Genomic DNA, 10,996 nt, shown 5'->3' on the forward strand with positions numbered 1-10,996 from the left:
ATTAATTATATGGTTCCAAACTCATTTAAATACATTAAGACATATAAGCCTAATTCTTATTGAAGCATAAAAATCCATTTGAGCTTGCTTCTAACATAAATTAAATTACTCATGGGCTTAAGTAAACAATCGATAAAAGATTCATATTTAACACTTCAGTGTTAAATTCTCCACAATAAATTAATGGACTCAAAATATATTTTGAGTGCATCATCTATTGAAAATAAAAAAAAATAAATCATCACATATATAAATTATCAAATTCATATAAGTTCGTATTTTATAAATGGATGCTGAACTCTAATTACCATAATCAATCCTTAAATCAGTAATTAAAAGTATATAATCCTTAATAAAAAGTCGGGTCGTTACATACTATCCCCCTTAAAAGAAATTTCGTCCCGAAATTTGCATACCTATGTGAAAAGTTCTGGGTATTTTTCTTTCATCTGGTCCTCAAGTTCCCACGTTGCTTCTTCCGGTCCATGGTGTCTCCACAGTATTTTGACTGACGCGATCGATTTATTCCTTAACTCTTGCACCTTTCGGTCCAAAATGGCTTCAGGTTTTTCCTCGTACGTCAAGTCTGGGTTAAGAATCATTTCATCTTGGTGAATCACGTGTTTGGGGTCAAACACGTACCGTCTCAGCTGTGACACGTGGAACACATTGTGGACGTTTCCAAAGCTAGGTGGCAGTGCCAACCTATACGCTACGGGACCTATTCTTTCAAGGATCTCATAAGGTCCTACAAAACGGGGTCTCAACTTACCCTTAACACCGAATCTAACGATCCCTTTCGAGGGTGATATTTTAAGGAAAACCTTGTCTCCAATCTGAAATTGTAGTTCAGTTCGTCGGGTATCAGCATAAGACTTCTGTCTGTCCTGGGCCTCTTTAATTCTTGCTCTAATCTGGCGGATGGTCTCAATCATCTCGCTTACTGCATCTGGCCCAAGGATTTTTCTTTCACCCACTTCATCCCAGTAAAGTGGTGATCTACACTTCCTTCCATACAGCGCCTCATAAGGTGCCATATCAATGGTTGCCTGGTAACTATTGTTGTAGGCGAATTCGATTAACGGCAGCACTGATTCCCAACTTCCTCCTCGGTCTAGCACCACTGTCCTCAACATATCTTCAAGGGTCTGAATTGTCCTTTCTGATTGTCCATCTGTTTGAGGGTGAAAGGCGGTGCTAAAGTTTAATCTCGTTCCCAACTCTTTCTGTAAACTGATCCAAAATCTAGAAGTAAATTTTGAATCTCTATCTGAAGTAATGGATATTGGTATTCCATGTAGCCGTACAATCTCACGAATGTACAGTTGGGCTAGTTTCTCCGATCCATGGGTAATTGGAATCGGTATAAAATGAGCGCTCTTCGTGAGACGGTCTACTATTACCCAAATAGCTGTGTTGCCCCTATTTGTCTTGGGTAGACCCGTCACGAAATCCATCGCTATGTGCTCCCACTTCCATTCTGGGATTTCCAATGGCTGCTAATTTCCCATATGGTCGTTGATGTAAAGCTTTCACTTGCTGGCATGCAAGGCAACGCTCTACAAACGAGGCTATATCTCGTTTCATCCCGTCCCACCAAAACTTCTGTTTTAGATCTTGGTACATTTTGGTACTTCCGGGATGAGCGGTATAGGGCGTGTCATGAGCTTCACTCATGATCTCGTTTCTGAGTTCCTCGTTATGGGGAACACACAATCTTCCTTCAAAAAGAACTGCGTTATCCGTTGCCTCTTGGTAGCCTCCTGGCGTGCCTGTTCGGATCTTGAGACGAACTTTTTCCAAGCTTCTCATCCGCTCTCTGGGCACTGACGATCCTTTCTCTGAGGTCTGGGACGGCTACTAGAGTTGCAATAATTGCTCTTGTCGTTGCCGGTGGCTGAACCACTTCTATCTTCAATTTGTCAAAATCCCTTACAAGCGTGTCCTTCTTGAGTGAGAAGAAGTCCTAACTCGGATTGAGTTTTACGACTTAAAGCATCAGCTACTACATTAGCTTTTCCCGGGTGGTAGTTGATACCGCAATCGTAATCCTTCACGAGCTCGAGCCATCTCCTCTGTCTCATAGTTCAAGTCTTTCTGCTCGAAAAAAATACTTAAGGCTTTTGTGATCAGTGAAGATTTCACATCTAACTCCGTATAGATGGTGTCTCCAAATTTTCAAAGCATGCACAATTGCTGCCAGTTCCAGATCATGAGTGGGGTAGTTCAATTCATGTGGCCTTAGTTGTCGCGAGGCGTAGGCAATGACCTTTCCTTCTTGCATCAACACACAACCTAGCCCATTTTTGGACGCGTCCGTGAAGATCACGTATTCTTTATCGGCTGCTGGAACTGCTAGCACTGGTGCAGTTGTCAATTTCTTCTTCAGCTCTTGGAAGCTGGCTTCACACTCTTCGTTCCACTTATACTTGATTCCTTTGCGAAGTAATTGCGTCATTGGTCTCGCTATTTTAGAGAATCCTTCGATGAATCTCCGGTAGTATCCCTGCCAAACCTAAGAAACTTCGGATTTCATTAGGTGTGGTTGGTGATTTCCACTCGCGCACTGCTTGCACCTTGGCGGGGTCCACCTTGATTCCATCTGCTGATACGATGTGCCCTAGAAACATTACTTCTTTCAACCAAAATTCGCACTTGCTGAATTTGGCGAACAACTTCTCCGTCTTTAATGTCTCCAGGATGATTCTTAAATGATTTTCATGCTCTTGGTCATTCTTAGAATAGATGAGGATATCATCTATAAACACTAAGACAAATTTGTCTAAGTATGGATGGAAAACTCGATTCATGAGGTCCATGAATACTGCCGGTGCATTGGTTAGACCAAATGGCATGACAACGAATTCATAGTGACCATATCTTGTGCGGAAAGCGGTCTTAGATATATCCTCTGGTCTGATCTTCAGTTGATGATACCCAGACCTTAAATCTATTTTTGAGAATACACTGGCTCCTTTGAGTTGATCGAACAAATCATCTATCCTTGGAAGAGGGTATTTGTTTTTAAGCGTCAGTTTGTTCAACTCTCGATAATCAATGCACATTCTCATGGTTCCATCTTTCTTCTTGACAAAGAGTACAGGCGCTCCCCAAGGCGAGACACTGGGTCTGATGAAACCCAAGTCCAAGAGTTCCTGTAGTTGCACCTTTAATTCTTGTAGTTCCTTTGGGGCCATCCTGTATGGTGCCTTTGATACTGGGGCAGATCCAGGTTCTAGATCAATGGTGAAATCTAGTTGCCTGTCTGGAGGTAGTCCTGGCAATATTTCAGGAAAAACTTCTGGAAAGTCTCGTATTATTGCCACATCTTCCACCTTCTTGTCTTCACTAGCTTCCCCGTTTAGGTAGACGAGATAAGCTGTGCTTCCTTCCTTCATCATCTCTTTTCTGGCTTGTAATGCGGATATCACTGGTACTCTTTTCTTCATACCTATGCCGTGAAATTCCGTCGGTTCCTTTCCAGGTGGTCGAAGAGAAATTTTTCGTTCACTACAAAGGATGGTGGCGTGATTCTCAGCTAGCCAGTCCATTCCTAAGATCATATCTACGTCCCACATGAGCAGAATATTAAGATTGTTCGCTACCATCTTAAGTTCTCCTATTTCAAATTCTACGTTCGAGCAAACATGTGTGGTGGTAGATCTTCCTCCTGAGGGTGTAGTGATTCTTAATGCACACTTAGCTCGTTCTGATTCGATTTCTAAGGTATCTACGCAAGGGGCAGATATAAAAGAATGCGAGGCACCAGTATCGAACAGAATCATTATGGAAAAACCTTTAAGCTTGCCCATACCTGCCAGGTTTCCTTGGTTTTTCTCGGGCTGGTTTTGGGTGAGAGCAAAGGCTCTCGCCTGCTGTGGCAATGGTTGTTGCCGCCTCTATTGCTGTTGGCGCTGTTGGTTCTTGTGTTGGTATTGCTGCTGGTATGGCTGTTGTTGGCGGGGCTGGTGTTGCCCTGGAACTGCTTGCAGGGGCTGGGCATAAGTGGCCCTGATTGCCGCGCCCTGCTGTTTGTTGGGGCATTGTGAGGAGTAGTGGCCCTTCTGGCCACACGTGTAGCAACTGTCAGTTCCAGCCTTACAGACACCACGATGTGGTTTGTGGCATTTTGGACAAAGGGGAACTTCATTTTGTCTTTGGCTGCCTCCAGCCGGGGCAGGACCCTATTGCTTCCCTTGTCCTTGTTGCTGATATTGTCCCAACGGCGCATTTCCTTGCCATGGCCTCTTGTTAGTCTGGTTTTCATTTCCTCTATGGTCGTTCCAGTTGCGCTTCCCTTTAAAGTCCTGAGGGCGTGCAGGTGGGTTGGCTGGCGCTGAGGTCTGTGGCGGAGCCAACCTTTCTACTGGCATCGCAGCTTCGATGTCCAGTGCCCTGTTCAAAGACTCAGTGTATGAGAGTCCACCATGACTAGCTAGAGTCATCCGAATCTCGTGCCTCAGACCGGCACAAAATTTCTCCGCCATTTTCTCATCAGTATCCACCTGTTGTGGAGCATAACGCGATAGATCGCAGAACTCTCTGTCATACTCTGTCACCGTCTTCTTCCCTTGTTTCAGGCTATAGAACTCAGCCTCCTTCTTCTTTCTGTAGCTTTTGGGAATATACTTATCATATAATCCCGTCTTAAAGTCTTCCCAAGTGTATGCTGCCCATTGTTCGGGAGTCAGAGTCTTTTCGGCGGGCTTCCCACCAAAAGTCAGCCGATCCGGCTAGTTGGAAAGACATACACGAGAGTCGCTCTTCTTCTGTGCAGTGTAGGAAGGTGAAGATACGCTCCAAGGCGCGTATCCAAGCTTCGGCCTCGGCTGGGTCGCCTGTCCCAGTGAATGTGGGCGGATTCTGTCGAAGAAACAGTTCTTCAGTCCTTCTAGCAGGGGGTGGAGGGGGTGGGGTAGGTTCCCTATCGTTTCGCCGCCCTTCAGGTATTTCATCGCGATTTCCATCATTGTTAACGTTTCTCCTAGGGGGGCGACCTCGTTTAGGCGGCATTCTGCAAATTACAAACACCCTTTTTAATACATTCTATACAGGAATCTCTAAGGCAATTAATAAAGAACTGTTTGTTAAATTAAACTTATCATAACTCCAAAACTAAGATATTAACAGGAACCGTTGCATACACAAGTCACATTATTCAAAGTTACTACATTCTTAACTGACTCGTGAAGAATAAAACTCGTAGAGAAACATAAAACATACACGAGATCGTCGTAGAAAGCCCATGCTAGGGTCATTATATATCATGGAATATTGCCTCATCGAGGGCTTTACATCGTCAACCCAAATGTAAGTAAAGTCTATCTAGTACTCCCTATGATGTACCGGCTTACTAGTTAAGCAATCACAAAAGGGTTTTTATTCACGGAACGTCCTAGAGACCAACATTTCCGTACTAATGCTAGCTAGAAACAACATAAATAAAATCATAGTCATTGGAACGAATTATCGTTTCCGGAGTACATCTACAAGCTAAAACTATCAAATCTGTGAACTCTGAGACGCGGTACGACTGTTCCTTGGTGACGCCAGGGGGTCCTTTTCTGGATCCTCCTCGGGGTCCTCCTCCTCATCCTCATCGGGGTCCTCCTCCTCATCCTCGCCCGGCTCCCAGCTGGGCAACGGAGTCTCTCCCTGGCCCTCGCCTGTCTCCTGCATGATCTGGGCTGAGCGGAAAATATCGTCCGCAATCTCACGGATCGGATCGTCTCTGGTGCTGATCCTGGCCGTGGCACGAGGCTTGATCGGAGCTGGAGTTGGCACGGGCTCGGGACGAGAAATTCTCATCGTACCATACTGTGCTGTATCGTCATCCTCCTGCATAGGGTATTTGCCCCTATCTAGAAACTCCCTCATGTTGGCCATGACTCTGTCGACATATGCCATGGCAGCCTCAAACCTTGCGTCTATCGTAGGTATCAGTGGTGGTGGAGTAGCAGTAGCTCGGATCGCTGAGTCAGGAGGCGATGGGAAATCCCTACGAGCCCGTGGACGAGAAGGGCCTGCCTCATCATCGTGCCTACCACGGCGCCCTAGAACTGAGGCTCGTGGTGGAGGATCTCGGGGCAAGGCCATCGGAGACTCAGGGGCAGTAGCGGGTGTCTCCGCTGGCAAAGGCGTCCCCACTTGTACGTAGTCTCCCGGAAGGATGTAGGGCCCTAGAGGAGCACGGCCCCACAAAGTGAAACAGATCTGAAGCTCCGCAATAAAGCGAGGGAAGTCTCCCACGAGGTCGTGGTAATCTTCTCGGCGAAAGATGTAGTGGGCAGAATCTGCCTAGCCCATCCCTGCCACTCGGAAGGTAACAGTAAGATCAACCTCTGGATACCGTCATACCCTGATACTCCATGTGCACTCGCCTCGACCCAGTGTCTGTGAAAACCTGCGAGGAACTGTCCGAGGTTATCCCCGTGACATGGAGCATAGGTGCGGTAGGACCGCTCGACCTCCTCTGGACTAGCCCATGGGGGCAGTGGTCGTCGTCGGGTGAAAACAGTCCTCGCCATCTAACAAAGGAATTCTATCGTCAAAAGTAGCACACGACAAGTAACTTAAGGCGATAAGGTTCTAAATATCTAAAATCGGAAAACAAGTTCGGTTCAATAACCATAACGTGCAAAAAACCTCATCATCTAAATCTAGCATTTACACAAGCCATACAGGTTCTTAATACTTAATCACAGATTACCAATTCGACTATCATATAGTTCTAGTGTCGTTGTTTACCGAACTTAGGGCTTGTTATGTGATGATATTTTCTTAAATCTAGCAACGAGCACTAAAAGTTTCAACAAAATAAGTTCAAAAGGCCAAGCTAATTCGAGATCTCATCGTAGAAAAACACTCGAATATTTAAGTTATGCCCATGCCATCAACGTACTATTGGCGTTCGTTATGCTGCTCAATCTTCATGCTCGTGGTTTCATCATGCGACCCTTTGTGTGATTCTTCTTTCTCTATTTCGACCGTCATTGTCGATGTCATCGTAACATGAAGAAAAAGTTAAGGCATCTCCCTAAGTTCTCTTCTATGTTCCGTCGTGAGAGTGAGCATATATAACTTAACAGTTCTAAGTTCTTGTGATTCATACCATAGTCATACTTATTCATGCTTCATACATTTCAAGAAATTAACTTAATTAAAACTTGAAAGTACTTACCATAACCTCCGTTGAGCGTGACGAGATGTAGTGCCAAGCTTTTGTCAACTAGTTCAAAAGTGTATTAACTTACTTAATCTAGACTCAACTTAGAAGGAATGAGTAGTACTCAGAGCAAAAGAAATGCTCTGATACCATTCTGTCACGACCGCACTTGCTAAGGATAGCAAATTCGGGGAAACCGCGACTAAGGGAGGGAATTTAGGAGCGGGAGTTAGAAAGGGGCATATTCGGTTTCTTGATGACTCGACTTGTATAAGGAAAACAATTGAAATTAACTAGAATTTAACGAAGGTCAAAAGGAACCGTACATAATATTATCCAAAAGAGGGTACTCAACGAGTTTGAGTACATTATTAAATAATACATATTGTTTTGACAAGATAACATAATGTCTTTAGTAAAATCAGTGTTCGCAGCGGAATAATAATAGTTTGAGTATATGTATGAAGACATATACTCTACTCTGAGGTACTCATCCTAGATTGACAGAAGCTCCGCTTGCACACTACATCCTCGATCACAGCTCAACCTGCACATTTAAAAATACATGCAGGGCTAAGTACAAAAGTACTTAGTGGACACTTGCCGAAATTTACATACATGCATAATATTTTATTGTCAAGCCTTTAACAGTAGTAAGATACGAGGGTTTTTCTTTAAAGACTCGTATTTACCAAACATAATATCATTTCTTTCATCAATAACCCGCGCAGGTATTTTATATCATTAATCACCATATCAGTAACTCGTGCCGAGAGGGAGGCCTCCCTCTACGGACACTATGATCGGCCAACCCGCTAGATGACTCACGATCACAAGGTGTACACTAATTCCGAAGGGATTTGCGGTCCCATCCAGAATCCGAATTCGATTAACATCAGATAGGCAATTAATAATAAAACATAAAGCATTTAGGCATTGACAATATCATTTAAATTCATAAGCATAAAGTCTTAACAATTCTAATATATAATTTTAGTTTATACGTAGAAAGCCCTACCTGAATAGCAGACTCACAGTTTAGCTCTAACTCTGGTGCTTGACCTTTAATCCGAGAAAATAAAATAAGATTCTAATTCTCGAAAAATCTCAATAAATGAGGATGCGTGAAATGATTATGCATGACTCATATTCCTTTAATTAAATTATGAGATGTTAATCCTATTTAAGGAATTAAAGCTCGTCTTATGAGGTCGGATTATTAATCTTTAATAATCTACTCATCTTAAAATAATCTAATTCACTTACTAATTAATAATTAGTAAGTCTTAAAATTTATCACTAATTAAAATAATTAGGATTAAAAAAAATGGGCCTAAATTAATAAATCTCATTGGTCTTAACTAATAAATTTCATTGAACTTAATCAATTAAAATAGTAGGAGTTCAATTAATAAAAATAATAAATTCATTATTAATAATTAATAGAAGCCCAATCAAAATAAATAATAAGAGCCCATTTATAAAAATAATAGAGTCCAAACAATATATATATTAGCCCAATGGAAATAAAATAAGCAAAGCCCAATTGAATTAATCTCCGGCCCAATAAAATAAACTAGGCCCAAAAGGAATTTAATTCGAGCCCAAATGAACAAATTCGAAGCCCAATGCATAATTAACATTAGGCCCAACATCAATTAAATTCTAGAGCCCAACAAATGAGGCCCAAGATAATAAAATCATGAAGCCCAATAAGTGAGCCCATCATCACCCTTAAAATAATTAGTAAATTTTAATATTAATCTTATCTCGTCAAAACCTTAGACTCAAAACATTATCACATAACTATCATTTAGGTTCGAAACTATTTATTCGAACATCAACATGCGCATTAATCATAACTCGTTCTATTTATGTCATCAAGTTAAATATTCCGTCATTTAAAAACAAAACCTATAATATTACATAGATAAATTATATCATCATAGATCATGCTTTCTCATACATAAAACAATTTAATCCTTTTCAAATAATCCATATTAATAAGTCGTTTGAAAAGAATTAATTTAAATGAGAGTTTAACTCAAAATATTTTATTTTATAATCCCTTTATAAATACTTGAAATAAAGAACTCCATTTAAATAATTAATTTAAAGGTCAATATATAATTAAATTAATCAAGCTCAATTTAAATTAATAATTAAGAGCTCAAATAATTTAAATAGATATAAGCCCAAATTAATTAGATAAATTAAGTCTATCATGTTTTTCTTTGAATAAGCCCCAAACAATTAAATTAAAATAGGCCCAAATAAGAAAGCCCAAAATTTTCGGCCCAAACCCGGCTCAAACCCGGCCCAAACCCAGTTGAAACCCGGCCCAAACCCAGCTCCCCTTTCTAACCTAAATATACACACACACTAAATACACTCAAACACACACATTAGCTGCGCCTCTCTCTCTCTATCTCTATCTCTCGGCTCTCTCTCTCCCTATTCTCTCTGCTCTCTCTCTTTACTCTCTCTCTGCTCTCTCTCTTCGTTCGGCTGAGGGCGGCGCCGCCTCCGGCGCGCCGCCTCGCCGTCGCCTCCTCCCCTCCTCTCCTTCGGCCACCGCGACCAGCCACCAGGTGTCGCCACCCTCGACTCCCTCGCTCCCTCGGCCGCTGGAACCAGGCGCAGCAGCGCAACCACGCCGGTGTGCCGCCATCGCCGGGCCGCCGCCTGCTCCCTCATCCTCGCGGCAGATCCGCCGCCGCCGTTCAACGCCACGGCCGCCTGGAGCTGCTGCTGTTCGCCTGAGGTCGACGGATCTGGCCTTCAGTCGTTCGTCTTGCTCGGAGTTCCCGCCGCCGTTGGCTTGCCCGGAGTCGCCGCTGGCTGGCCCGCGATCGACGGCCAGCAGCTCGCTGGAGGAGCCGAGCACCGTCTCACAAAGGTAAGCCCGGATCTCCCTATTCTCATTTCATTTTAAATTAAAAACTGAAACTCCTCTTTCCCTTTCTTGGCAGATCGGAGACAACCGCGGCTCCGTCGCCGTCCGTCAACCGCCGGCGACGACGAGCCACCGAGGCTGCCCTCCCCCTGACCTCGACTCACACACGCAATCAGCCAACACAAAGGGTTTTTTTGTGCGAGAATCATATACTGTAATTGCTCAAATAAAAGTTTTAACTCTTTCCTTGTAACTTCAGTTCACAAGTACATATTTAGTAACTGTAAATCTATGAATTTGCTACTCATTTTCTTCATTTATCAAAGCATATGTAAATCTGAGTTAATGAGCATGTGTTGGTATTCTGGAGTTGATGTATACAATTGAAGGATATTATAATATATAAATTAGAAATATAAACCTTGAATGATGAAAGATGTGGTGTCGTTTCTTGGCTGCGAGAGAGATGGTAGATGAATGTGAGAGGTGGGAATTGGCTGAAAAATGGTGTAGGTTATAAAAGAAAAAAAATGGGGTGGCTTGGATGGAAATTCTTCAACTTACAGGTATGAACACTTTCAGCCTGCATGTAAGACTGAAGAATTTCCTTCAGCATGCGCTCAAAATTCTTCAGCATGCGCTCAAAATTCTTCAGCATGCTTTAGGATTCAGCATGCTTAAGATTATTCTAATTAAAATATCTAAGAGATTAATATATTAATTATATGGTTCCAAACTCATTTAAATACATTAAGACATATAAGCCTAATTCTTATTGAAGCATAAAAATCCATTTGAGCTTGCTTCTAACATAAATTAAATTACTCATGGGCTTAAGTAAACAATCGATAAAAGATTCATATTTAACACTTCAGTGTTAAATTCTCCACAATAAATTAATGGACTCAAAATATATTTTGAGTGCATCATCTATT

At 42.4% G+C, this 10,996-nt stretch overlaps 1 long non-coding RNA gene across 1 annotated transcript; it reads left to right on the forward strand.

Moving 5' to 3' along the window:
• The first annotated feature begins 9,191 nt into the window (after nucleotides 1–9,191).
• LOC130995354 (uncharacterized) lies at nucleotides 9,192–10,481 on the forward strand. Its single transcript, XR_009092133.1, has 2 exons — nucleotides 9,192–10,064; nucleotides 10,138–10,481. It is a non-coding gene; the product is annotated as an uncharacterized LOC130995354 (long non-coding RNA).
• Nucleotides 10,482–10,996: the final 515 nt, after the last annotated feature.

Source organism: Salvia miltiorrhiza, chromosome 7 (assembly GCF_028751815.1).
Source record: "Salvia miltiorrhiza cultivar Shanhuang (shh) chromosome 7, IMPLAD_Smil_shh, whole genome shotgun sequence".
NCBI classification, from domain to species: Eukaryota; Viridiplantae; Streptophyta; class Magnoliopsida; order Lamiales; family Lamiaceae; genus Salvia; species Salvia miltiorrhiza.